Source organism: Fukomys damarensis, unplaced genomic scaffold (assembly GCF_012274545.1).
Source record: "Fukomys damarensis isolate Sample0158 unplaced genomic scaffold, DMR_v1.0_HiC HiC_scaffold_16, whole genome shotgun sequence".
Lineage (NCBI taxonomy): Eukaryota > Metazoa > Chordata > Mammalia > Rodentia > Bathyergidae > Fukomys > Fukomys damarensis.
In genome coordinates this window covers 134523004-134549419 of record NW_022900928.1, presented here as the reverse complement: position 1 = coordinate 134549419, position 26416 = coordinate 134523004, and the positions used below count along the sequence as shown (strand labels likewise).

The following is a 26416-nucleotide window of genomic DNA, read 5'->3' as shown; positions in this document are numbered from 1 at the left end:
TTGGTCTTACCTGAAAGTTCCAGAGGGCAGGGTTCCAGGCTTTATTTAGCCACAAAGACTTTATTTATTCAGATTGTTCACGTATTGATTGATGTAAAGAATGGTTTATGATCATTGCAAGAAACATAGACTCTGTGCCGCTCTGCCTGGGCCCCTGGGTGGGTACTGTCCAGGGGAGGTATTCCTCTCTGGTGTAAACGAGAAGCATTAAGCATGCACACACTTCAGCAGTATGCATTGTTTCCTGCTTTTTTCTTTTGTAATGTGGTATGGGCATCTTCGATGTCAATATGTATATAAGTGCAGTGTTCTTTTCAGTAGCTTGTAAATGGATATTAGGTGGTTGCAGGATTCTTCATAACAGCTCCAAATTGGCCTCAGACACTTATTATACATATGTCTTGTACATTTCTTTAAGTGACTTCACTGGACAAATTCCAAGAAGTAGAAGCTGGCTCATCTGTCAGTGTGTGTCTGGTGTCCTTGGATGTACTGTGATGGTGCTCCAAGCTGGCTTAGCTGACCTTCCTAATCACTGCTTCCACTCTGTTGTATCAAACAGCCCTGGATAGATTGTATCTAGTTTATTTTTCTTAGCATGCTGGGGGAAATTATTGTGTCACCCTATTGCTTAAAATGGAGGCGTGTACTTTTGCCTGACCAAGCATAGACATAACTTAGATCTCGTATGTGACACGCAGATGTTTGAAGAAAAGTATGCTCTTACTGTTATTTTTTGGTTCAGAGAAATCCATATGTATTTATCAATACTATACTTAATTTTTTCTCACTGATATGTTACATATTTACATATAGGAATACCTGTAAGCTTTATATGTTATTGATGTATATTAACTCAGTTGACTTATTTAAATCAACAAAGCTTTACTCTTTTTTTTCGCTTAATTCTTGGAAAAGTGAATTTTTCTATTGTGATGATACTTTTGAAATGTTCTTTTCACATTAACGTTTTATTTTTATTTATTATTTTTTGCTCTGTATTTCAGTGTTTTTTCAGTGCTTAAAAATTGCTACTGTTCTTATGGTAGACCAGGTCTCTTTTCAAGGTGTAGTGTCTTTCTCTTGATATAATGTTTATTTGCCAAAAGTTTATTTTGTTTAATAAAAATATTTCTGCCCTGGTCTTTATTTGGTTAACAGATATTTCCCCATCCACTTATCTCTGACCTTTCCTGACTACCTTCCTTAAGGCTTATCTGAGTAAACATAGACAGCTGGATTTTGACTTTTCCCCTCCAAAAAGAGTCTTTGCCTTTCTTTATGGGGAATTTCGTCCGCTGGCATTTATTTCCATCCCTGGCCTCTCTGGGCAGCCTTGCCCTCCTCTCAGGCCAAGTGTGCGTCCTGCCTCTTGCTCACCCTGCACTCTGACAGGTAGGTTGGCAGCAGTGCAGACAGAGTAGGGCTGCCTCTCGGCCAGAGCCCCTTCCCTTCTGTCTGTTGCTGGAGCTGTTTGCTTGGGGCCCAGAGCTTGCTGGATTCTCCTGCTCCAGCCCTTGGCTCTCCTTCAGGGTCTGCACAAGCTGACGCAGGCCCACCCACTTGGCTGTGCTGCTCTGCAGCTCCTTCCTGGCCCATGGCTGGGCCTGGCCTGGGCCCTCCTTCACTGTGCTGTCGTGGGGCCTCACTAGTGACTGCCTATTCCTGTGATCCCATTGGGTTTGTTCACGGTTTCCAGGAAGTTCTCTGATTTTTTTCATCAGCTCATGTACTTGTTCACCTACTGTCAAATGTTGCTGTAAATCTTGTCACAGTTTTTATTCATATTTTGTCACTTTAATGACTTTGAAGGAGAAAAATAGTAGTAATTAATACCCAATTACTCAGTTTGCTCTCTCCCTCTTTCTCTCTGTTTTTTGGTGCTGAGGATTGGACCCAGAGCCTCTTGTATGCTAGGCACGTTTGGTTGTTGCTCCCTGCACTGCTTGTCCTCTTCCCTGGTATCTCCAGTGCCTCCTTTCCTGGCTGGCTCCCAGCCCTCGCCCTGGCCTGCCTGGCTTGCCCTTGCCCGTCTGCCCACCCACCTGGCACAGGTCCTGCTGCTCGCCCTGCTTCTGTGTGGCCGGGTGCAGTGCTGATGGGAAGTTGGCCTAGTGGAGTCCAGCCTCCCCTGGGTTCCTTTGCTCACGTTGATGGTGCAGCTTGGCTCTGCCCTGGCAATGAAGTGGCATTTTGTTTGATGTGTGTAACTCTTGTCAGCCTGTTTTCCTTTAAACTCCCCCTGATGCTGGGTGGGGTATACGTTATGATTTTATTGCTGTTCTTTATGAACTTCGCCAGAGCCAGGCCCTGGCTCTGACGTAAAAGCTGCTTAACTGTTGGGATTTATTGCTCTAAATAACTGTTTCTAATGCTGTGAGGAGCCTGAGGAAAGGGCTTGGGTTGACTGAGCTTGTGAGAACTCTTCTTTAGGAAGAGGTTCTGCAGTGTGCACTAGCCTAACCCTGTGCTGCAGACCTTTCCCTGTTGGGATGTGAGGAGACAGGCCAGGAGGAGTTCCCAGGGCACTGAGTCTCTGGCATGATCCGAGGGAGTGGGGACAGACGCCCATGTGGCCTGCTTCCATAGCAGCACAAGCAGCTGCTCCTTGTTTCTTGTCCCTTCCTTTGTTTCCCTCTTGTCCTTCCTTGGGCTTAAAGTGTGCCTAGGACGTTGGTACCTTGACTGGCTACCAGGAAGACCAGACATTGCGCCCAGCTGCCTGTCTGGCACTGCCCCTTTCCTCTGGCGAGATCATCTTTCTTGCTAGAGCGTGCTTGCCTGGAGTCTCGTTGAGAAGCATTCTGATCTCATGGAGCCCACAGTGGATTGCTAGGACACGTCTGTGGCCACCCAGATGATGCCCTTGATAGATGGAAACAGGTTGAGCAGGGCCTGCACGAAGTCATTCAGTCATCCTATCTCTCCCTGGATCTTGGCAAGAGTGCTGGGTAGTATTTAAAAACTAAGTCACCACTTTGAGAACAGCTTGTTCAAGATCAGTGCTTTGATTTAGGCCATGCTATGGTGTCTTAATATTCTGTGTGTGTGAAATACCCCAATCACATGAAAGCAGCTGAGCAGTTAACTAGGTGATCGTGGGCCGAGGATTGCCTGATTTCTGCCAACCATTTTCAAGGTTTATCCCACGTGTTGCCTGCCCTTGGGTGGGGCTGAGCTGGAGACCTTGGGTTCCTTCAGTCTTCCTGCTCTCTTCTTCATTTATTTCATCTCAAATCTGTGGTGTCTGTCCACCAATTGACATGTGTTAACATAGAGATTAGCTCACAGGGGAATGTTCTTACGCATTTAAACTGTGCTGTGCCACAGTTGCTGTTTCAGGAATACTGTAGATTTTAGGGGAGAGAATGAATTCTTTGGGCTGCGGTTAACACAGATACCGATTATGAGCTGCTGGAGACAGAATTGCAGGCCAGAGCTCTGCCTAGGCAGTGGAGGTAACTGCAGCGCCACTGAGCAGCTGTGGACAAGGCCTTGCCCTTGGCAGACATGTGCAGGTGGCCACACAGCCAGCAGCAAGCAGGAGGCCCAGGACCTTCTCAGGGTTCAGGCTCAAGTTGAGAAGACAGAGTAGCTAGCAACAGCCGGAGAGGACCTGCTCCATGACCATCCAGGGAGGAAGAGGGGAGGCTGGACTTTGGGACACCTAGGATGTGGGCCGCGTATTGCTCCTTCCATGCTGTGTGAGAGGGGACATGAGATTGTGTTAACTTTTCCTTATTGTGACAGAATTCTTGAGGAAAACAGTTTAGAGGAGGCAACATTTACTTCTGCTCACAATTTCAGAGGTTTCAGACTGGCCTGCTCCCTTGCTTTAGGCTTATGAAGAGGTAGAAACATCAGCGAGAGAGGGGGGAGGGAGGGGAGAGAGGGGGAGAGAAGAGGGGAAGACCCCCAGAGGAAAGGAGCTGAGGACGAGGCATGTTCCTGCGTGGTACACACCCTGTAGCCTCACCTCCCAGGCTCATCACCTCCCAGTGATGCTATGAGCAGGCCAGTCCCCTGCCTGGGGAAGGAAGCACCCTGAGGGTCAGTCACCTTCACAGCCCATCTCTGGACGTCTCAGCCCCTGGGGACACACTAGGTCCCAGCCATAACAGAGGCACCTCCCACACAGGGCGTGGATTGTCTGCCTCCTGCAGGGAAGGCTCCGAGCCACGCCTACAGTGGCCCTTCCACCACAGGTCCTTCAGTTCCCTGGTACACGCAGCTCGGATTGTGACTACCCGGCCACTGTGCCGTCATTATCTGGGATCTTAATCAGACAAGGTTTGTTCTGGAAATCATGTAGACATAAGGACTCATTTTTCAACCTACTTCTTTTTTTTTTAATCCTCAAATTGTGTTTTGTCTTTTAAAAATCACGAATACTCATTCCCTATGAAGAGCTCAGAAAATTCTCTGTCAATGGAACATTGATGGTTTGTTTTGGCAATTCTCTGAAAAATTCTTATACAGTTTGTGGAACATTTGCATTTGTGTCCTTTTTTCAAAGCCCCCATTGTTGAAATGCAAATTTTTGAGTTCTGAGATGCTGAATGTTGGATGATTAATGATATTGAAATTTAAGAATGAACTCCTGGTATGTATTTGACACAGAAAACCCGGTATGAGAATCATTAGAAACCATTGAGCTCAGCTTGGCAGTGGAACAGAAAGGCCGTAATTGCGGCACCCGGCGGCGGGGGAGGTCGTACGTGGACAGGTGTGCGGATGCACGGCCGCCTCCAGACGCCGGGCTGTGTGCGGGGCTGGGAGCTGCTCCAGCCCGGGAGCTGCCTCTATTTAACCGTGATGTTAAAAACTCACGGTAATAATAAATCAACATCGATTACTTGCTTACTCCAAGTCAGCCCTGCTGTGCTTTTAAGAGACCAAAATGAATAGCAAGTTCATTCTGAATTGTGCCTTCTAGTTACTCCATGGAGTGCCATCGCTCATTGTGTGGGTGAGGGAACCAGTCAGTCTCCTGCCATCAAGTGCCTAGGCTGAGGCTGGACAGTGCCTTGGAGGCCGGCCTGGCACTGGACACCAGTGTCCCGCTCTGAGGGTGTGCACCTCTGCAGGCAGAGCACAGAGTGCTTTGGGCCCAGCTAGCCCTCATCTTCCCCACTGGCATGGAGTGTGGGCTGGGCAGACAGCAGTGAGCTGCCCCTTGGTATGCAGGAGATGGCAGGGCACAGGAGCCACCGGGAGGGAGAAGATTCCAGATGAGGGACATGGGGGCTCTGTGTGAAGAGCGAGGATGGGAGCTTGCTACCAAGGGCCTGGCCCTAGGTGAGACAGGTCGGTGTGTGGCTGTGACTCCAACTCCATCACCTCTCCATCTGAGCCTGCACCTTACGGCAGTGTGCGAAAGGATCCTGGCTGCCAGTTGTCTCACCTGCCTCCCTGTGCTGTGTCCTGCTGCATGCCTGGTGCCACTGTTGGTCTCAGCAAGCCTGGGTTTGGCTGTCCTGGAACATTGGGCTTTCACCATGCTGTGCTGAGATGGGCATAGCTGTGCGGTTCTCCTCTGAGCATTCTCTGCCAGGCCTTAGCTGGGTCCAAGGAGTTGACTAGATGCCTGGCATACCAAGTTAATTTAGAGATTTTAGTTGAAACTTTTCATTTTATTTTCACTCAGCAACCTCTGTTTGCATATTTCATGAGAACATGGTAAAAAATGGACACTTAGGAAAATTGAAACAATTTAGGAAAAAAATCAAATGAAGCAAATAACCTTCCTAATCTCATGTTCTGGCTTTGTGTTTTTGAATTGGGTTGTTTTTAGCCACTTAGAGTGACAGTGGGGTCATGGGCCTTTGGAGAGCAGTGGTGGGAGCCAGAAGAAAGGAAACTGCTGTGTGGTGTATGGTTTCTGGTCTGTCCCCCATTCAGGGAAGACCCAGTGACCATAACAAGGTAAAGGGAGCTGGCCCCATGAGTTGGCAGAGGAGTGCAGACCTGAGGGAGCTCTGCTGTGTCCCTGCCCTCCGTAGGCCCAGTGGTCTGCCCTGGCCTCGTGTCTGCTAGACTCAGGTTCTGTTATCTTGAGCTCCTCTGTCCCTGCCCATGCTCTCTCCCTCTTTTTTACCCAAAGGCAGCTTTACTCCTGGCTTAGAATCTGAGATTGCAGGTCTGGATGTGGTTTAGAGCTTTGGGGATTTGACCATGAAAAGCAGCATTCCTCCTTACAGCCATTTTCTAACTCTCATTGCTGCTACTCTGTACTTGGAAGACAGTAGAAGAGCTTTTGTGGAAGCGATATTTGTATGTGTGTGTGTTTTAAATGAAAAACATAGAAAACAAATGTTTTTTTTTTCTGTGTGAAATGACATTTGGGAAACTACATGAAGTTGTTTTAAGTGTCTTGGTGGTCATTTTTTAGTGTCACTAACTGGGTTTTTTTTTTGCAGTCAGATGCATTCTCCTAAGGTGCAGATTAGCCTTTTCACTCATTGTGCCCTGGGGACTCTGGGGTTTGCTGTTGTCCAGCCTTCACCTTGGGGGCCCTTCACAAACTTGTGATGGGTGGCAGATTTTTTTGTTTTATTTGTTTTTTCTTCTTACTCGAGCTGCTTTTAGACGACTGCTGCGTATGTTCTGGTTGTTTTCTGCTGCCTCAGCCCATTCTACTATTATCATAAACAGTCCTAGACTGGATAAAGTATAAGCTACAGAATTGTGTTGCTCATAGGGAGTACAGGATCCAGGCACCAGCAGCCCGCCGTCTGGTAAGGGCCGTGGGGCTCCTTAATGGGGCGCTTATCCCCTCTTGAGGATGTAGTCCTCCAGTCACTTCCCAGCACCCTACTTGTTAATAACAGGTCATGGCGGGTGGTGGGGCAGCAGCATCCAGATCTCATAGCAGGTGCCAGAGCAAGCACAGCCCACTGTGTAAAAGCTTCAGGCTCTGTTTTGATTGGTTTGCACTCACAGCCAAGGAGTTTTCCTCAGACGTCCTTTGTAGAAACCGGACTTTATTCTTGGTGGGTTATTGACTCACTAGCACTTGAGAACTTGAGAACTTCTGTTGGAGTTCACAGAAAGCCATGGGGTCCATTCTTAGGGCATCAGTTTCTGGTTGTTGCCGTATGGCCTTTCTCACCTCTTCCCTTGAGGGCCAGGGTGTCTGGTGGCTTGCCGCAGAGCCCTTGATGCTCCACACTTTCTCCTTCGCACAGGGTCAGCCCAAGTCAGGGGCTGACTGATTATCGGAGTCCAAGTCCTCATGCTGTATGGACACTGCAGACCTGCCTGCTGTGGCTTGTGGAGGAACCCCAGACTCTTGTGGGCCACAAGGGTGCCCTCCACCTGATCATGTTCTCTGGCTCCCTAGACTTATTGAAGGCAGAGGGATGGAGAGCAAGGCATGGTTTATTAAAATTACCTTTTAGAAAATTTAAAAAAGGTTCTGGGGTAAGCTGGATGTGTGGAGAGCGGTTTCCCCTGAGAAGTTTCAGGAGTAAGCCAGGGTGGTGGAGCTGTGCTCTGTGTAGCTCCTGATAACTCTGCATTGGTGGTGATGGGTGGAAAATGGGAGGTTGGTATCCCCCGGAGATCCATGGTGGGTGTTGGCAGTCACCATTAAATGGTAATGAGCCCAGATTTCTATGTGATGGGCTGGGTGTGACTGCTAGGAGGATTCAGATCTTCTGTGCTTTTATCTCCCACGGTGTAGCCCCGGATCTCCAGCAAGGGGCCTGCCCTGGAATGGACGTGCACACAGGAGGGCCGAGGACGGCAAGGCAGATTTACTCCTTGTGGGACATCCTCATGGGATCCTTTCCTTTCTGCAGAAGATACCCCAGTCCAGGAAAGTGGACTTCCTGTTCAGTATGGCAGTGTGTTTCTGAGCACCAGCACTGGCAACAAGGGTGGTTGGTGTGCTGAGACCCTGCTGTGGTGCTCACTGGCCTCAATGGCCAGCCTTCAGGACGTGCCTGTGGGGGTTGGGGTGGCAAGCTGGGGCTGTGTTGGGCCATCCCATTTGGGGCCCCTCTATGGCCTCTGGGACAATCTGTGTGTGGCCTTATGTCTTCCTGTGATTTGGATCTCTTCTGTTTCTTCCACTTAAATCATTTCTCACAGTGGTGTGGGAAGGCTAGGGTGGGGCTGTGTCTCTACTTGAAGGTGAGTAGCCCGGATCAGCCTCCTGCACCTGGCTGCATGCTGCTGAGGTTCTCAGAAGAGCTGGGAGCTTCCTGGAATGAGGGAATAGCAGTAACTAGCAGAGCCAGGCTGCAGCCAGCGACTGCCCAGAGGTGGGGGACGGGAGCTCTGGGTCTGTCTGGCATGCTGGGGGCCTCCTGGTGGGATGGAGCAGGTTTGACTTTTGCCTTCAAGCAAAACAGCATCTGTTTGTACAGCTGATAGAGACTGGCAGCCTGGCAGGTGGGTGATCTGTGTCATCCTTCACCGGGCAGTGGGAGTCAGGGGCTCTCTGTGTTGCAGGCACAGCACAGGCACCCCTGGCCAGAAGGGCAGGGCAGCACTCTCACCCAGACGGGAGTGGTTGGCTGTTCAGGGTATTTGAGTTAGTATATTCAGTTTGAGACACTGGTTAAAATTACTTGTCAAGATAACTAATCTTTATTATTGTTTTCCTCAAAGTCAGGTTCTATATTTTCTGGTATAATATAAACTAAGTTCATAGGTTTCATAAGGTATTATTAAATACAGGAAGCCCGTGCCTTCATAGTTTATTTGGCTGCCTTTCAGTTCAGTTTTACATGCACATTCTGGCTGGAAACCAAGCTACCACTGGGAAAACTGAACCTAAGTTCACACTGGGCAAGAGCTGTAAGGCCTGGGGCTGTGCCCTCCAGGGCGCCTGCTCCAGACTTTTCCACAGGTGGATTCTGAAATGTTCCAGAATCACACTCTTGCTATGGATGGTTGTGGAAACTTCTGCTCTGAGCAGACTCAGAATCTCAGTCAATGCTGTGGTCTCTGCCATTACAACAGATTTAGAGAACCACCCTAGAAAAATTTTCTCATGTTTTATATAGTAAATATATACATTTTGAACATTTATGCTACTTTGGGATTTTAAAAACTCAACATGAATAACTGTGAACCTATTGTGCAGCCTGTTTATGTTGTTTGTTTGGAAAACAGATGTTTGTTTGCACAGGGGAGGGTGGTGCCCTGTGAAAATCATACTGTCCCTAAGCTGCTGCCCAAAAGGGGATGGCCTGTCCTCCAGGGATTTCAGGGTCCTGCTGGAATGAAGGAGAGCAGAGGCTGTGGTAGGCCAGGTTATGGGAGGGGGTGATGGCAAAGGCTGCTGCTGAGCTGTACAGAGGGTGAGGGAGGCGAGGGAAAGGACAGGCCTGTGAGAGCACAACAGCGGTGCCCAGGAGGTCTCAGAAGTGGGATTTGGCACCATGATGTGGCCACACCAGCCCAGAGCTGAGTTTCTGCCTGTACTTTTCCTGGGCCTTGTCTCCTCTTGTGAGCAGCCTCAGTGCCAGGCCAGCAGGACAGGCCCAAGCATACCTTGGCCAGGCAGGGCCCTCTGGCTGGGGATTCCGGGCCAACAGAGCTCAGCTGTCTTCTGCTATTTTGGTTAATTTTTCTCTGCAACCCTTTCTCCCAGAGATGTGGCAGTGTACACAAACAAACTGGCATTCTTAGCTCTTATTAACATGTAGTTTGTCCTGAGCCTGGCACAGGCTGATCTGTGTGTTTACTCTGTAGGCCTGTCCTGTGAACCTCAGCGGAAGCCACTTGTCCTGTTGCTTTTCTGTTCTTGGAAAGCTCATTCTGCACACACAGCCAGGGGCCGTGCTGGGTGCATCCTGTCTCCTCTGCTGCCCTGTGTTTGGGAGTAGAAGTTGGCTCTGTGGATGTGCTGCTAATTTGTCCTCATTCTTGGAAGCGAGTTGGGAGCTCAGAGGAAGAGCCACAAAATGTCAGACCCTGCAGTGGCCATCCGACGTGCTTGCTAATCTTGACAATGTGTAATTATGACGGAAGCATTTGATTTCCTTGCTTGCCAGGCTTGGGCTTCATTTTGTTTACTGTTGTGAGTCCTGCTTTCTTCTTATCAGAGAAAGTTTGCAGAGGTAGTGGGCTCTGGCAGGCTTTCTGTCGTGAGACTGCAGATGGGGTCAGGCAGGGGCTGGGTGTGGTAAGCTTCCCACGCATTTGACATCTTCCGCCCTCCCAGAGCTGCTTGTTCCGCTTGTGTGGACAGCCAGGGCCCACGTGTACCTGATGCAGTCAGTGTCTCCAGAGAATGCAGTTTATGCTACTCCCACTGGGCTGTTTATGTGACAGCCAGCTGTTCACGAAAACCAGTTTAGTGGAGAGAGGTGTGTTAATTCAAGGCCTGGAGTTTATAGTACATTTGTACAGTGAGAACAATACTTTACCCTGTGGTCTTCACCTAGTTGAGCACCAGTGCTGGTAGGGGTGCCCATCCAACACCACAGCTCTCCGAAATCCCAGGCTGTCGAATAAGGCAAGGCTGAGAAACTCACAGCCAAGAGGCAGCTAAGGAGGGGTGATGCCCACATGTTACATGGAATTCCTGGATGGAATCCTGGCAGAGAAGAATTTAGGAAAGCCAAGTAAATGCTTGATTTCAGCTCGCAGTCACATGCAGCCCCTCAGCTGCAACAGTGTGCCCTAGTTATACGGTGGGGACCCTGTGGGCCCTGTTGGTGGGATGTGTGGGAACCCTGTGTGGTGTCTACTCAGTTTTTAGAAAGTCTCTTCATAAAATGGAATTCTCACGCTCATTATTTCTTCATAGTTATCTACTGTAGGCACTCCAGCACCTAGCTTTTAATTAAAAAAAAAAGTCAGGACCTTTTTATTGCTTGCACATGGACATGAGGTCACCAGTCTCACAAGTCACCAGTGGTAGATGTGCAGTGCTTTCCATCTTTCCATGGTGCTCTTGCAAATGCAGCATCCCTAAAGGTTCCCATTGCAAGGGACCAGAGTTGGTTGAACTGTCACGGCACCCAGACAGGTATATGGATGGGGGCGAAGAACAGCTTGGCAAGCTCACCAGAGGGGATGTCCCAGCACCCCAAAGTCCCTGCCACCTTCCCCTCAATTATCCCACTCCTCTGCCCCCTTTCTAGCTTTTAACGCTGTAACTTTTCTAGGTTTTGCAGTTTATATAAATGAAGTCATATACTATTTTCTCTTTTTGTGTAGCTTCTTTCAGTAGTGATGTTTGTGAGATTTGTCACCATTGTGGCTTATGGTAGTCTGTCACTTCCAGGTTGTATAGTATTTCATTGTGTGAGACTGTCACAATCATTCACTTGTTGCTGGCATTTAGGTGGTGTGGGATTGTTTGGTGCAGTGCTCTATAATTCTTCTAGATATCAGTTGGTCTTTAAGGCTATACCTGTGCCAAACAGTTCTTCAGGTTGGTGGCAGCAGTTCGGCTCTGACCCGCAGTGTGCGAGAGTTCCATTTGGTGCAGGATTTGGCAGTGTCATCTTTTTCATCTTAACTGCTTGGCTAATTTGTATTTCCAAGATGTCTAAAGACGAACACTTCTTCGTGTGTGTGAATTGAGCAGCCAGATGTCTTCACTGGTAGTGAAGGGTCTGTTCTGCCCCTTTAAGAAATCCAAGTCTTTATTTTTCTTAGTGATTTTTTAGGAGCTATTTATGTAGATTGGATATACATCTTCTTGTTGGTTATTTCTGTTGTATTTTTCTGTCAGTATGTGGGTTGCCTCTTCTTTTTCTTACTGGGTTTTTTATTGATGAATAGTTGTTTTGAATTGGTCCAATGTTTTAGTTGTTTTATTTGTATCTACTTAAAAGTGAGAAGATAGTCTGCATTATTTTGAGATGTTTCACCATTTTACTACTCACAAATAGGTCTGTGGTCCATCTGAATATATAATATATGTATATATATATATATGTATATATACATATGTATATATATACATATATATTATGTATATATATATATGTATATATGTACTTGTATACACAGACACACATACATGTGTACACACATGCACAGACACATGTGTATGCATATGTATGCATGTGTATGCAGTGATGCCTTGGCTCATGAATGCTTCTGTTTGCAAATAGTGTGGTTTGCAGACAAAAACATTCAGCAATAATTGGCTTCCATTCCCAAACTCCACATTGGGTGACACATGTGACATGGCCACCTTCCCCACACAGACACAGACGTATCAATCCACCCCTGAATTGTAGAACAAATTAAGTTTGTAAACCAAGGTGCCACTGTATGTGTATCTGATGTGTTATATTGTGAAGTAGGAATCGGATACTTTTCCATTTGGATATACTGTTAGCCCTACAAGATTTATTTATAAGATTCTATGCTTTCTTTGATGCTATCCATTGCCAGTCGGTATCTTTATATATATGGGTCTGTCTCTGAACTTCACTCTGTTCTCTGGTCTGCTTGCCTACCTGTGTGCTGACAGAGCACTGCCTTAACTAACTGTAGCTGTATAATTAGTCATAATAGCTTCCAAGTTTTTTTTGAAACTTTGTAAATGTTGTCTTGTTTCTTCTTAGCCCTTTGTGTTTCCATGTGAATTTTAAAGTTAGCTTTACAATTTGAACAGAATTCCTCCAATAGTCTTTATTGAGATTATGCTGATTTGCATTTGATATAAATTCATTTTGAGTTTTCCAATCTATGAGTATAGTGTATGTGCCATTTATTTGGGTCATCTTTAATTTCTCTCAGTCCCCTTTGTAGTAGTAATTGTATAATTTTTTTCCTTTTGTTAGATTTATTTGTAAAGGTGTGTGTGTGTGTGTGTGTGTGCGTGTGTGTGTGTGTTTGCTGTTTTTGTTTCTAAAATTTCATTTTGTGCTTGTAATGATATTTTAAAATACTGTGAAGTTTTGTATAGCCACCTTGTCTCTAGATACTTTATACAATTTACTTATTATTACAGTCGGATTCTGGTACTTGACTGCTTTAAAATTCACTGAATATGATATCCAACACATTTTGATGTGAAAATTTTGTCCTGGTACTTGTTCCTTCAGTACTGGACGTGCACACCAGAACTTGTTGGTGTCAGGATATCCCCTACCTTGTTACTCACTCCCACTTCCAGTTTGGTATTCTATGTTGGTGTTCATGCCTCCCAGAACCAATAACCAGCAGTACCCATGTACCACTGAATGCTGACTTATCTGTAGGATCTTTTGTTTAAAATTGAAATTATCTATCTGTGGATACTGAGTGTTTTATTTCTTTTTAACTTTTTATGTCTTTCTTGCTGTGCCCCACCCTGTCTTGACCTTCCATCAGAAGCTAAACAGCACTGGTGATGGTGAGCATCTGGGTCTTATTGGACTATCAAGGGGCATTTTCCAGTATTTCATCATTGTGTATGACATTTGCTATAGGTTTTATGTAAATAGTCTTTTCTCATCTGTTTTAGTTTGCTAAGAGTTTTTCTCATGAGTAGGAGTTAAAATACACGGTTTGTGAAATTGCAGATATTTACTTTTTTTTTAGTCTACAAAAGTGGCACATTTGGTTCAGCTTAATATATTAGGGCTTTTCTGCATCTATTAATCATAGATTTCTTCCCCTTTATTTGATTAATGTGATTAATTTTCTTGATTTCGTTTAGAACGTTAATCTAACTATACATTTCTGCGATAATGATTATAGTATACAGATGGTCTCCAGCTTAAAAATGGTTCCACTTAGGATTTTTTGGTGTCAGGATGTTATGAAAGCTATATGCACTCAGTAGAAACTGTAGCTTTGCTTCTTTCTCAGATTGGTAAAATATGGTATGACACAGCTGGGAGCCAAAGCCCCCAGGCAGCCATGGGGGTCACAAAGGTAAATAACAGGTACTAATACAGTGTATGCACTGCAGTATAAAGCTAGGGTGTTCAGGTGTTTTGGTGTGCTCGGTGCTTTTCGACCTAAGTGTTTTCGATTTATGATAGGTATGTTGAAATATAAGCTCATCCTTTGTTTTGCTTATATTCACTTTTTTCATCTAAATTTGTGAATGAGATGACCTCTAATTTTCTTTTCTTGAAAATTCTTAAATTCTTTTTTTTTTTCGTACCGGGGTTTGAACTTGGGTCCTTGCGCTTGCAAGGCAGGCCACCGAACCGCTGAGCTAAATCCCCATCCCGAAAATTCTTGATAGTAAAGTTATGTTACCTGCTTAAAATGTGATGAAGTTGCCCTCTTTTTCTATTCCTAGGATTGACAACATTTTCTGTAAAGAAATAGTATTTTAGACTTTATGGACCACATATTGTCCCTTTCTTTATCTCTCTCCTCCTCCCTTCTTACCTTCACTATGTTTCTTTTATCCTCTTTCTTCTTCCCCTCCTCTCCCTTCTCTTCTTTCCTTCCCACTTAACATTTGTACCTGCTGATCTTGATTATAAACTTGGCTGGACCAAGAGACTCCTGGAGAGTGATAGCTTTGTGAGGCATTAACTGCTAGCCCACCCAGGAGTTCAGAGCCCAGTGGGCTAGTAAGAGGCGGGGCCTCACAGGAGGGCGTGGATGGTGCAGCAGGATCTTGGGACAGTTCTGGTCCCTGGCCCCACCCCTTCTCCTCTTCTGCCTTCTGCTTCCCAGCTGCCATGAGATGAGCAGCTTTCCTCCAGCGTGATGTTTCTGCCTTTGAGCCAGCCAATTGTGGACCGACCCATCCTTCTAAAACATGAATCCAAATAAACCATTTCTTTTCTTTTTTTTTGGTACTGGTAACAACTGAGGACCTTGCTGCCTGCAAGGCAGTTGGTGGCACCACTGAGCTAAATCCCCCCAGCCCCCATTTTTCCTGTAAGTTGTTGTATATGTTAGGTATTTTGTCTTTGTAACAACAACAAAAAAGTAAAAATGTATTTTACTTTTTATGTTGAACAAAAAATCAGGCTTTAGTCTATATTTGGCCTGTGGGCCAGTTTATTTACCCTGTTCAAGTCCCTTGAAGAGTTCATATATTATTTTCTAAATGTTTGGAAGAATTCATCAGTAAACCTACCTTGGCATTTCCTTTATGGAAAGATTTGTAAATTATATCCTAAACTGATAAAGCATTATTTAGATTTGCTATTTTTTGTGTTTGTCCCTTTTTATGTGCTTAATTTTTCTTGGATTTCTTTTTGTTCCATCTAAATTTTCAAATGTATTGATATAAAGGTTTGTAAAACCTTCTTGTTATTTTTGTAATATCTGTAGGATTTGTGGTGATATCCCTTTTTCATTCCTGATTTTTTTTATTGTTTCTCTTCATTGTACTTGCTAGGGACTTATTACTTATATCAGTATTTTTAAAGAATGCTTTTTGTTTTCTTGATTCTCTGTACCCAATTTAAAAAGTTAATTTCTGTTCTTATTTTATTTGTTTTTGTTCTTTAGATTGAATTGCTTGGTCTTTGTTGATTAAGATACATATTTAGAGTACAGTTTTTTTCCTGCACTTTTCTTTTGTAATAAATACATGTTGCGGCTATAAATTTCTGCCTGTGCATGGCTTTAGCTGGATTTTGTGACTTGTCAATGTCATTTTCTTTATAATTCAATTTAGAATATTATCTGATTTCTTATTTTATCTATGGGTTATTTAGAAATGTACTGTAAAATTTCAACCACTTAAGGGTTTTCTAGTATTTCACTTTTGTTTAGTTATTTTTCATTTACTTTTCACTATGGTCACTGACATTACTATACATACTTTCAGTTTGCATTTTGCTTTGTCTTTGACTGGTCAGTTTGTAATTGCTCTGAGTGGTCTTGGAGGGAGGGACTCCCTTGGGAGGCCTGTGGTTCAGTGAGTTTGTGATCCTGTGCCCAGATCTTGTAACTCCACCGGTTCCCTGTCTGCTTTTTGATCTCACTCGGAATGGCATCTTAAAACTGCCTGACTTAATTGTGGATCAGTGCTGTTCCTCTTTTGGACTGTCAGTTTTTGCCTTTGTGTATTTTGAAGCTATTTTTAGCTCAAGCAGACATAGTGCTTTCTGCTTTTCTGTTGGGATAAGGACCTTTTTATTACTGTGGAAGACCCGTCTTGTCCCCTGTGTCCTGCTTAGGTTAAAGTCAGGTTGGGCTTTCTGGGCAGGCTGGCCTAGTCTCCGCTGTCCTACTCGTGGTGTGTGGCGCTGGTTGGCAGGCCCTGATCCCGCGTCTGAGGCGGGGCTCCTCTCCTGCCGAATGCCCTGCTCATCCTCACTCTACTTGCAGGTCAGCACCTGCCTCAGCAGGTCTTGCTGCTTCCCCTCTGCCATCTTGTCCCCATAATCCTGGCGTCCCCTGGCCTTCAGCCCACCGAAGCTTGTGTTGTGCTGGTTCTTGGCTGGAGGGTTGTGACTCAGCAGAGCCCAGTTTGCTGTAGCTCTCAGTGGCAGTAGAGTTGAGAGTTGTCCTATCCCCAGTCCAAGCATGGGCCGTCACTTTCTTCTCACCTCTGGCCACCTGGTGTCAGGTGCGCTGTGGGGGATGTGGGGGATGTTGCCTTAGTGGTAGCTTTACAGGCTGGCATTGATCTTTCTGGTGCAGGCGTAGCTGCTGGACCAATTTTAAAGTGGACTGAATTGCATCCTTTGCCTTGAGCTGTTCTTACATCGCTCTCATTCAGATGTTTTATGAGGTGATTTGTGTTACATCTTATAAATGGTGTGAAATCTCCTGGCCTGGAGGCATTGGTCAGAACTTCCTTGCCCCTTCCTGCTTGCCTGTCCTCCCACCCACCTCCCTGTCTTGGTTTTTACCATTTCCCCCAAGTATGAATGAAGAATTCACTCAGGACTTAGCTTGAGATAGACCTTGAAGGCATTGCTTCCCATGCTGCTAGCGCCGGGACTGCACTGTTCTGGGGCCTCTTTTGGGCTCCGAAGGATTGTTTGGCAAGGGTTTGGGAACGTGACATGGTCATAGTCTTTCTCACTTGTTTTTATCCCTGTTGAGCCAGGAGGGGTGTTAAATATCGTAGTTCTTCTGAGGTCTGCAATTTCATGACCCTCACAGTTTAGCAGCAGCCGAGGCCAGAGGTTGGAAGTGAGCCACAGGCCAGCACATGGACACTTTAGGAATTTCTGTGCTTGAAGCAGGGGCATGAACATTTTACCTTTAGTGGCTCTTTTGGGATGGAGGAAGGCTGAGAGGGAGAACTATTTCTCACATTAAAATTTATAATTTTTATGTAGTAACCTATGCAATTTCATGTAAATGGCTGGTTATACATACGATGTTTGCTGTATTACATTTAAACATGTATTTATTCAGTACTGTTGATCCTTTAAAACATTTGAAAATGAATGTACTTTTATTTACAAATAGACACAGAGACTGCTTAGTTTCAAGGAAGCTAGCATTTTTTTCTTCCCCGGGAGCTCAGGCTCTTTGGCCAGGAGGACTTCTCATGTTGTAGTGAAGCAGTTATTTTGTTTTAGAAATTGACTTCCTCCTCCTAAGAGATAGGAAAATGGATACAAGGGCCTGACACCTTTGGAGTTAATGGCAGTCTATTTTCTATTGATGGACAATAGTCTCTTGGAGTGGTGGTGACAGTGACCAGTGCTGTCACTCTCCTGCAGTCCTGATGCCAGGCAGCTGGTCAGGGTCCCCAGTGGTCTTAGCTCAGGCCTTTGGAGCATGGCAGAATTAGTGTCTGCCGTGGCGCATGGCTGTTTCTTTGAGACAGGTGACCTTGGGGCAGGACAGTGGGCAGCCCCAGCCAGGGTCTCTATCAGGCTACCTAGCTGCACAACCTGTACATGGCCTTAAAGTCTACTGCTTGGCTTGGGCCCAGGCCCTCCTGTGTGGCCCTGGCCTCCACCCCTGGGCCTTGGTTCAGAGTAGAGGAAGGACCATGAGAGACTTCACCTTACAGGGCCAGGCAAGTGGGAGGTGGGCGTGTAGCTACTGTCCTCCTCCTAGGAATCTGGAACTGTCCTTAGCCAAGGCCAGGCCTAGAGTGCCTGGCAAGTTTCACTTTAGTCAGCCTTGTCAGGCTTGTGCCCTTTTTATAAATATAAATAACCTCTGTCCTTCATTGTTTGAAATTTCAGGATAACTTGAACTTCAGTTCTCAAAACAGATCAAGTGAGGATATCTGTGTATAGGTCTACCTGCCTCCCCCAGAGAGCCCAAAGTCTGGCTGTCTGTCTCACTTGCTGCTGCTGCTGCTGCTGCTATATAGGGCACAGGAAGCAGGGGCACCAGATAGGGGCAGCCCCTTCAACAGGGGAGGCTGGGAGGAGCACAGAAGCCAGTAGGAGGATCCTGGGCCTGGTATCCCGCCCTGTTGAGTGCTGGACCGGCCCCTGAAGCTGTGTCTCCCACCATCTTGAAGGTGTGAATCATACTTTGTTTCAGCTTTCTCTTCTTTCGGTGGATAGTGATGTAAAACCCAGTCTGTAGAAAGGAACTTTACTAGCAGATGACAAAGGTTGGAGACTTCCTGTCATTCCTATAGTAAGACCCTCCCTTGGGGTATGCACAGCTGGTGGGCCCTAGAGTGGCCTGGCCCCACGACAGGCTGCTGCAGGGTGGTGTGGGCAGTGCAGCCAGGTCCCCAGCCCAGGTCTAGGCCCAGTCTGCCCTTAGTGTTGCCAGGAGTCCTGCGTGCAGGAGGGAGCTCAACTTACGTTCCAGGCCTCAGACTGGTCAGTGGCCGCCAAGTGGTTTCTTAAAAAGAATTCCTCCTCCCCTGATTAATTTCTGGCACACAGTGCCAGCAAGCTCTTGCGTCAGTAGATCATCACAAACCCCCATTTGTCTGGACCAGACATAAACACTAAGCCCAGCTCCACTGCTCCTGACACCCAGCCAGGGCTGGCTGTCCTCAAAGCCTCAGGATGGGCAGCTGGAGGTAGAGACAGCCAGAAATCACCGTGGCTCACAACAGGGTCCTCTCTCAGGGTGCAGAGCCTGGTGCACACATTGTGCTTGCTGGGTAGCAGTATGACCTCCTTACCGAAGTCTGCTGCCCCTTCCCAGGCTCACCGATGGGGTTATGATGCTTTACCCATTGGGAACATTGTCCTTCCTGAGGTGCTCTGGAGGGTTAGAAAGGCCCTGGGAGGCCCTGGGGCATGGTGCTGTCAGCACCTGGGGAGCGTAGGACTTGGGTGCCATGCTTCTCACTGTCCACAGCTCAGGGCTTCCTGCTGGATCCAAAGAGCTCAGACTCTGGGGGGCCTGCAGCCCTGCACTGTGGGCCTCAGGATGCCTCTGGGTTGTGTTCACCTTGCTCTTGTCCCCATAGCTCCCCTTCTCCTGTGGCACCTTTGTGGTTCTCAGCGGTCATGAGAAAGGCCCTCTCTAGTCTCCCAGTGACACGTGCATGTGTGTGCTCAGCGGGAGTGCAGTGCCGTGTGCAGTCATGGATGCTCCAGGGGTCCTACCAGAGTGAATTTAGGCCTCTAGGTTTTCCTGGTAAGCCCAGCAACTAGCGAGTACTGTAGTGACTGACTCTTCTTACTGATGGATGATGAAGAGTGAGAGCTTCCAGAGTGTCCTGAAGGAGTGCTGAGACATCAGCCTCTGGAAATCAGCAGCCAGTAGGCACTGGGGGACACACAGTGGGACTCAGGCAGACTCTGGAGTGCAGTTTCAGGCCATGCCTTCTGCTTTCCTGTCCACTGAAAGGCCTGGAGGTGGAGTGCCCTTGGGGCCAAGCATCTGCTTTCAGGATCTTTTGTTTCAGCTTATTTTCTACTCCTTCACACAAGCTGTGGTAAAGAATACCACGTAAAGGAGGTTTGTGAATGAAAAGTGAATCTGAGCTGTCTGCAGTACTGGTTCTATGTTGTTACACTGAGGAAAGGCAGCCCTGTCTCAGCCAGGAAGAGCGGCGTCTCAGGCCCAGGACATCATGTCTCGGCAGCAGCTTCATCCAGAGCAGCGTGCCTTCCACTCCCTCTCAGCAGTGTGTGCAGAAGGAGGGGTGCTCCTCTGTCCTCAGTGTGCCTGTTTGTGTCCTAGCTCGTTGAAGCTGTGCAGCCCTCCTTGGGGATGGGCTGCTTCCACTACAAGTAGGGATGCTGGCCTCCTGGGGCTCTGCATATCAGAGGTTCTGGAACACATGTGCAGCAAAGGCAGTTAGACAGTCATCAGAGGTGACAATTTTCCCAGAAGCAGGTGCAAATGGGGACCCATTCCTGTGTGATGTGGTCTCACTCATTCCTTTTGTCTCTCTGTATTGAACTCGCAGGGCTGGGGCTGTTGAGTCTGAGGGTCTGGTTTGCTGTTCTTCAGGACCAGAGCTGGGAGTATGTCCTCTGTGTGGTCAGGGCAGTCATGAGAACTGCTTCACCAGGAGTCTCCATGCCGTTGGGGGTGTTCAGGTGGTGTGGTGTGGAGTTCTCAGACCAGGGAGGCACCAGTGACGTGCTTGTTGGCGTACTGGATGTGCAGGCTTGGAACTCCTGTGTGAGCCTCCCGGGTTGGAAGACAGACCCGTGCCCACTGTTAGCCATTCCCTTGTGTTTTCTTTTAGTCTCATAGATTATCCTGTACAGTTAATGAAGCGCAATCCCTTACTTTGGCACCTGAGGGCTTAGTCTGTTACCCAAAATGTGTACCAATCTCTGTTCATCATCACCTGTTTTTAATTGTGGTAAAATACAAATAATGTAAATGTTACCATTTTAAAGAGTATAGTTCAGCGCCATTAAGAACATGTAAACTGTGCATCCATCCCCACCATCCGTCTCCAGAACACTTTGTCTTCCCAAACCCACTCCATACTGACTCCTTGGAGCTCTCCCCAGGCAGCCGCCCTGTCTCTGCCTCTGTGTATCTGTCTGTCCGTTCTTGACACTTCACAGAAGTGGAAGCACACAGAATCTGACCTCTTGTGCCTGGCTGACTTAGTACTGTGCCATGTTTCCAGATTCATCTGTGTGTAGCATGTGCCATAATTTTCCTCCTCCTGAAAGCTGGATACTGCTCTCATAAGGAATGTGTCACACTTGCCTAGCTGCTCATCCGTGGATGGACATTTGGGCTTTCCACTGTTTGGCTTTTGCGAGTGTTGCTGCTGTGAGCACTGGGACATGTGTGTTGAGTCCCTGCTTTGCAGTCTTGCAGGTATATCCCTGGAGATGGGACTGCTGAGTCCTGTGATGTTTCTGTGTGAAGAAATTGCCATGTTTTTCACTGAGCCATTTTGTATTTATACTTGGCAGTACACAAAAGTTCCAGTTTTTTCATTTCCTCCCCAACCTCTTCTCTCCCCTCTCCTCCCCGCCCCTTCCTTCCCCTCCCCCTCCCATCCCTTGCCCTCCAGTAGCCGTCCCAGTAGGTGTGGAGTCACATCTCCTTGGGGTTTTGATTTATATTTGCCTAATGGTTAGGGATGCTGAGCATCTTTACGCGCTTCGTGACCATTTGTATATCTTTGGAGACATGTTTGTTAAAGTTTGTTTTCCCATGTTTGAGTTGCACCGTTTTCTTGAATTTTGGGAGTTTTGGTACATTATGGCCATCTGATTTGCAGATACTTTCTTTTCCGTGGGTTGCCTTTTCACTCTCATTACAATGTCCTATAGTGCACACAAGCCTTTACTTTTGAATTTTATCAATTTTCTTTTGCTTTTTGTCCTTCCATAAGGAATCTAAGAAACTATTGTCAAATTCAAGATCATGAAGATTTTCCCATGCTTTCTTTTAAGAATTTTATGGTGTTCATTTTTATGTTTAGAACATTGATCTATTTCGAGTTAATTTTTGCACACAGTGTGAAGTTGGGATCTAGCTTCATTGCTTTGCTGTGAATATCCAGTTGTCCCAGTGCCATGTGTCAAAGAGGATAATGCTTATTTTTAACCTATAAGGCTGCAGGGGAAGCATTGTGTCTTAGAAGAAATATCTCACTAAGTTTTTCTCTGAAAGCTTTGTGAGCGACAGTGCTTCTCTCTTCCCAGCTCTGTGTAGATTTGCTCTTTCCAAACAGGTTTTTGCTGCTATAGTTGTACTTTCTCCTTCTCTGACTTATGACCCTGCCCCTGTGTTCCTACATCGGTATCTTCTCTGTACTCTCTTCTATTGTGTCCACCTCTTGGGGATGGAGAATTTGAGGGACACTGTCGGGATCTGTACAAGATGAGCCGGTGATAGGCCACTTAAGCTCAGCTTGTGCCCTGCCAGAGAATACCCTGGAAGGGGCTTTCCAAGCACACATGGTGCTGACCAGTCTGCACACAGCAACAGGTGGGCTGCTGAGTGGGGCCACAGCACACTGCAGGTGGCTTGGCCTGGCCTGGTCTCTGCCAGCACAAACATATCAGAGCAGTGGGCTTTGCAAGGGAACAGGATTTATCTCATCCTCATAAATTTAAATAGTGCTGTTCTTGTGTTTAATTGAAGCTGCCTGAAGACCCAGGTTGCTGCTGTGTTCTTGCTTTTTAAATTTCTTTCTTTCTCCCTTTCTGCCCGGGCTGCTGTAAGGTACAGCTCTGCTCCTGCACTTTAGCTTCTCACTGGTACGTCGTGGCAGAGTTGGTTTTCTCAGGATGCCCAAGGCTGTGTTTCTTTCAGCTAATTGTGGCTAAATTTTGCCTTTGCACATACAGTCTGGGTTATAAGCTCAGGATCATCCCAATGCTAAATGTTTGAAAACATTCCTCAGATGTCCAAAGTTTCTTACTTGTCATTATTATTATTACATTTTTTTGGTTTGTTGGATTTGATTCCAGTGCCTTCACCCTAGCCCTTTTTTATTTATTTATTTTGAGACAAAGTCTTGCTGTTTGCCCAGACTGGGCTTGAACTTGTGATCCTTCTGCCTCAGCCTCCCAGAATGCTGGGATTATGGATGTGTGCCACCACATCCAGTTTACTGCTACAATTTAAAAACTGCTATCTAGTTTTACCTTTCCAATATTACCAATCCTAAGCATTTTAAGAGTCCTGTCAGCCTGGTCAATGTTCCTAAATGCCCACAGAGTGCATGACCCCATTCAGATGCAATCAGTGCTGCCTGGATTCTAGGGGAAGCTGTGGAGAATGTATTTCATTATGAAATGTTCATGTTCCTTTTAAGTTACAGGTTTTAAGAGGAGTGCATGTTCTTGTCTTGCTGAGTCTTGTGACAACACTGTCTGCTCAGTTGTTGGCACGTGTGACTTACTGTGTGACTCCTCGTGTGCCCTTGATGGGTTGAGGCATGAGCAGTGGGCCCTGGGTGGGCTTTGAGTTTCCAGAGGAGTCTTCTCTTCCCCAGGCCAGGTAGAGTTGGGAGGAGACTCGTGCTTCGCCGTCCTCTTGCTTGTCCACCCGGAAGAGGGGCCTACCAGGCCTTGGTGCTCCTGATGCTAGGCTGCAGGCTCTGGGGGCAGAAGCTGCTTTGTGTCGAACCCTCGGCTTTCCAGCATGACAAGCTCTTCCACGGGGCCTCTCCAAGCTGCCAGTGCCTCCTGTTGATTTTGCATGGAAGCAGTTTTCTTGATAACCAGGAAACTACTCCCTTCTCCCAATTTTAAAGGCTAAGTTGCAGTCTCATCTTAACCTCAGACTTGACAATGTGAAAAGCTGTAGCAGGAAGGAAAGTGCCCCTCCCCACCATTACCCTGCCAGACCACCATAGCTGAGAGTTCTGCGATGGTGACTTATGTGGTCTAGAGAACCCTTCTCCCCAAATCCATGCCCACACTCCTACCTACATATAGCTGCAGAATATTTGAGTACTTAGAAATCCTCTCTTAAGAGTTTAATGTTCTTATCCTTAGAACTTTATGTCTGTGGCTGATTATCCTCACTGTTTTTTGGGGCCAAAGTTCCAGAGATAGGGCAGGGGGCTTACATTTGGGAGTACCTGCTATCCCTTGAATCATCTGTGGTGTACCCACAGGTGTATGTGAGTCGCTTTCCCATCCCTGGGACATAGAACCCTAACCCTAACTTAAAGAGGAGAGGTTTATTTGACTCGTTATGTCATGGCTCACTCCATAGTTGGCTGCTCCAAAGCAGAAATGGCAGGAGGGCCTGGCAGAAGACAGCTTTCTCCATAGCATCCGGAAAGCAGAGAGAGAAGGGAGAAGCCAGCAACAAGAACACCCGCTTCCAGGGCACCCCACAGGGTCCCACCTCTTCCAGCCAGGCCCTGCCTCCTAACAGCACATTCTTCTATGAACTCATCAGTGGATGAATCCCCTGAGGAGTGTGGTGCCTCCACTATCCAGGCACTTTGAAAGGCCCGCCTCTGAACATGATACTTTGGGGGGACATTTTAGCTCTAAACTACAACAGTGGTAGAGTTGATGACTGTGGGATGGGTATAGGAAAGACTTGGTGTGGCCAGCGGAGTAGCTGGAGCATGCACATGCCTGTGTGGGTGGGCTGAGACGCTGCCTGAAGCTGTGGGCTTTTCATGGCTGCAAGTGAGATGTGTCACTGGCAGTGTCACTACCTTTCCCTTAACACTGGGCACAAATGTCTGGGATGCTGGGGCCTCAGCGAGACACACACGCCACTGTCAAACACGGGCTGTATTTATTTAAAATGTCCGTTGTTTTATGTGAGCATTGTTCTTACACGGTTTAACTCTGCATCATTACAGCTTACTGTATGAATGAGTTCTAGTTGATGAAGATTGAATGTGCTAGAATTTTTCTTGTGTCACATTTCCTCCTGTTGCCAAAAAGGCAAACTTCAGGGGCCACAAGAGATTAGCATGCGTCTGTAGACTAGTGCTTCTGAGCCCAGACTGTCACAGCAGATAGAAATAACAGCAGTGTTAGAAGTGCTGAGCAGCGAAGGAAATACACAGTGTAAGTCAGGAGAAATCAAAGAGCAAAGAAGAAAATCCTTCCAATAGGAAGTTTTAGTAGAAATATTCACAGAAAATGAACTTCTGTCTTGCTATAAAAGTGAGAACTTACATTATTCTTAGGAAAATTAACTGTAGCTTGCCTGGACGGCACATACCCAAGTGACCCAGCCCGTGGGGGCAGAGTGGGGACATCTGATTGAGGGGAGTCCCAGGGCAGGGCATTGGACTCTGCCTTGTGGGAACCTGGCAGAAGGTGCTGGAAAGTGTTTTCCCATTGGAACTGTTCTCAGCATCTGTAGGACGTGAGATGGCCCCAGCCAGAGGTGTCATCTGTGTGTGATGACATGTCCAGACCTAGACCAGCATGGAGCACCTCTGTTCTGTGAGAAAAAGGGGATGGAGAGTCACTCCAGGCTTGGGACTCCACAAAAGACTCAGCCACAGACTCCCTGAAAAGAGAGCACCTCCTTCTTGGGTGACTGCTCAGTGTTTCCCCCAAGTTTTCTCCTGGTTGATATTAAGATGGCCTCTAAACAAAAATGTCATCTACTTTTATGAGACTCAGGGCCTGAATTTTAGAACCCATTAGTGGCAACAGTAAAACAAAAAATATAAGCACATTTTGCTTATGAGCATAATTGTAGAACCCTGAGTGGGATATTGGGGAAGGAATATGCCAGCATGTTAGTTTTGTGCAGTTACTCATTACCCCAGGTTTATGACAGGAATGCTGTTGTACAAGCAAAGCTGTATAATTCATATAAAAATGGGACTGTTTCAGAAAAGGAAAAGACGTTAGATTAAGTTCTATTCCATTTTTAATAGTTGATTTAAAAATCCTCAGTCTGGGGAGAATGTGTAGTTCTTAGGAATTTTAGGAGTTTAGCCTCATGGTTGGGGACTCTAGAGACCTCGTGCCAGCCAGGTGTGCATTCTGAGGCACATCTGGTGGGCCCATCTGTCCTGTGGCTTTGGGTGTCAGCAACTTCACCGCGATGGGGAAAACTGAAATAGATAATGTGATAAGATCCCCAAAAGATTCAGTAAATTCATAGGTCATAAGAAACTCAATTTTGACTTTGCTAGCAATTAAAAGAGAAGTTCAGTAAGGTTAACTGTTTTGATTACATGAAATTGCATAATAAAAGAGTCCCAAAATACATTCCCTTCTCTCAGCAGTTCAGACTTCCCATGTCATCTGAGAGAAACTGGTGGCATCTAGCATTCTACTCCCGGGACTCTGCAGATTTATTGTTTGTGATTGATATTTCACTTTCTTTTTTATGCCTTTTTGTTTTTTCTCACTTGCATTTGTTTTAAATTTTAATTATGAAGTACTGTACCTGATGAAAAATACACAGGGCTTATGTGTGTCATGTGAAGAAGAGAGGGAGAAGCAAGAGCAGCTTGTTTACCCCACCCCCGCCCACCCCGCTGAGCTGGAGACCATTCTAAAGACCTTTACTTTCTGTCTACTCTGCTTTAAAAAAAGTTGCATTGTACTCGTACATGTTCCTGAACAGTGTGATTTTAGTTTTATGTTTTTAAACTTCGTGTAAGTAGAATTATAATGCCTATTTTTTTTTTTTTTAATTTTGTGGAGTTGTCTTCAGACAGAACTTTCGAGGATTGTGTTCACTTGTGTAGCTGGAGTTAGTTTCAGCTGGTGTT

General features: G+C 46.4%; 1 protein-coding gene across 2 annotated transcripts in view; it reads left to right on the top strand.

Moving 5' to 3' along the window:
• Positions 1-26416, top strand: part of Hdac4 (histone deacetylase 4) — a 250766-nt gene that overhangs the window by 33999 nt on the left and 190351 nt on the right. The window lies entirely within an intron of this gene.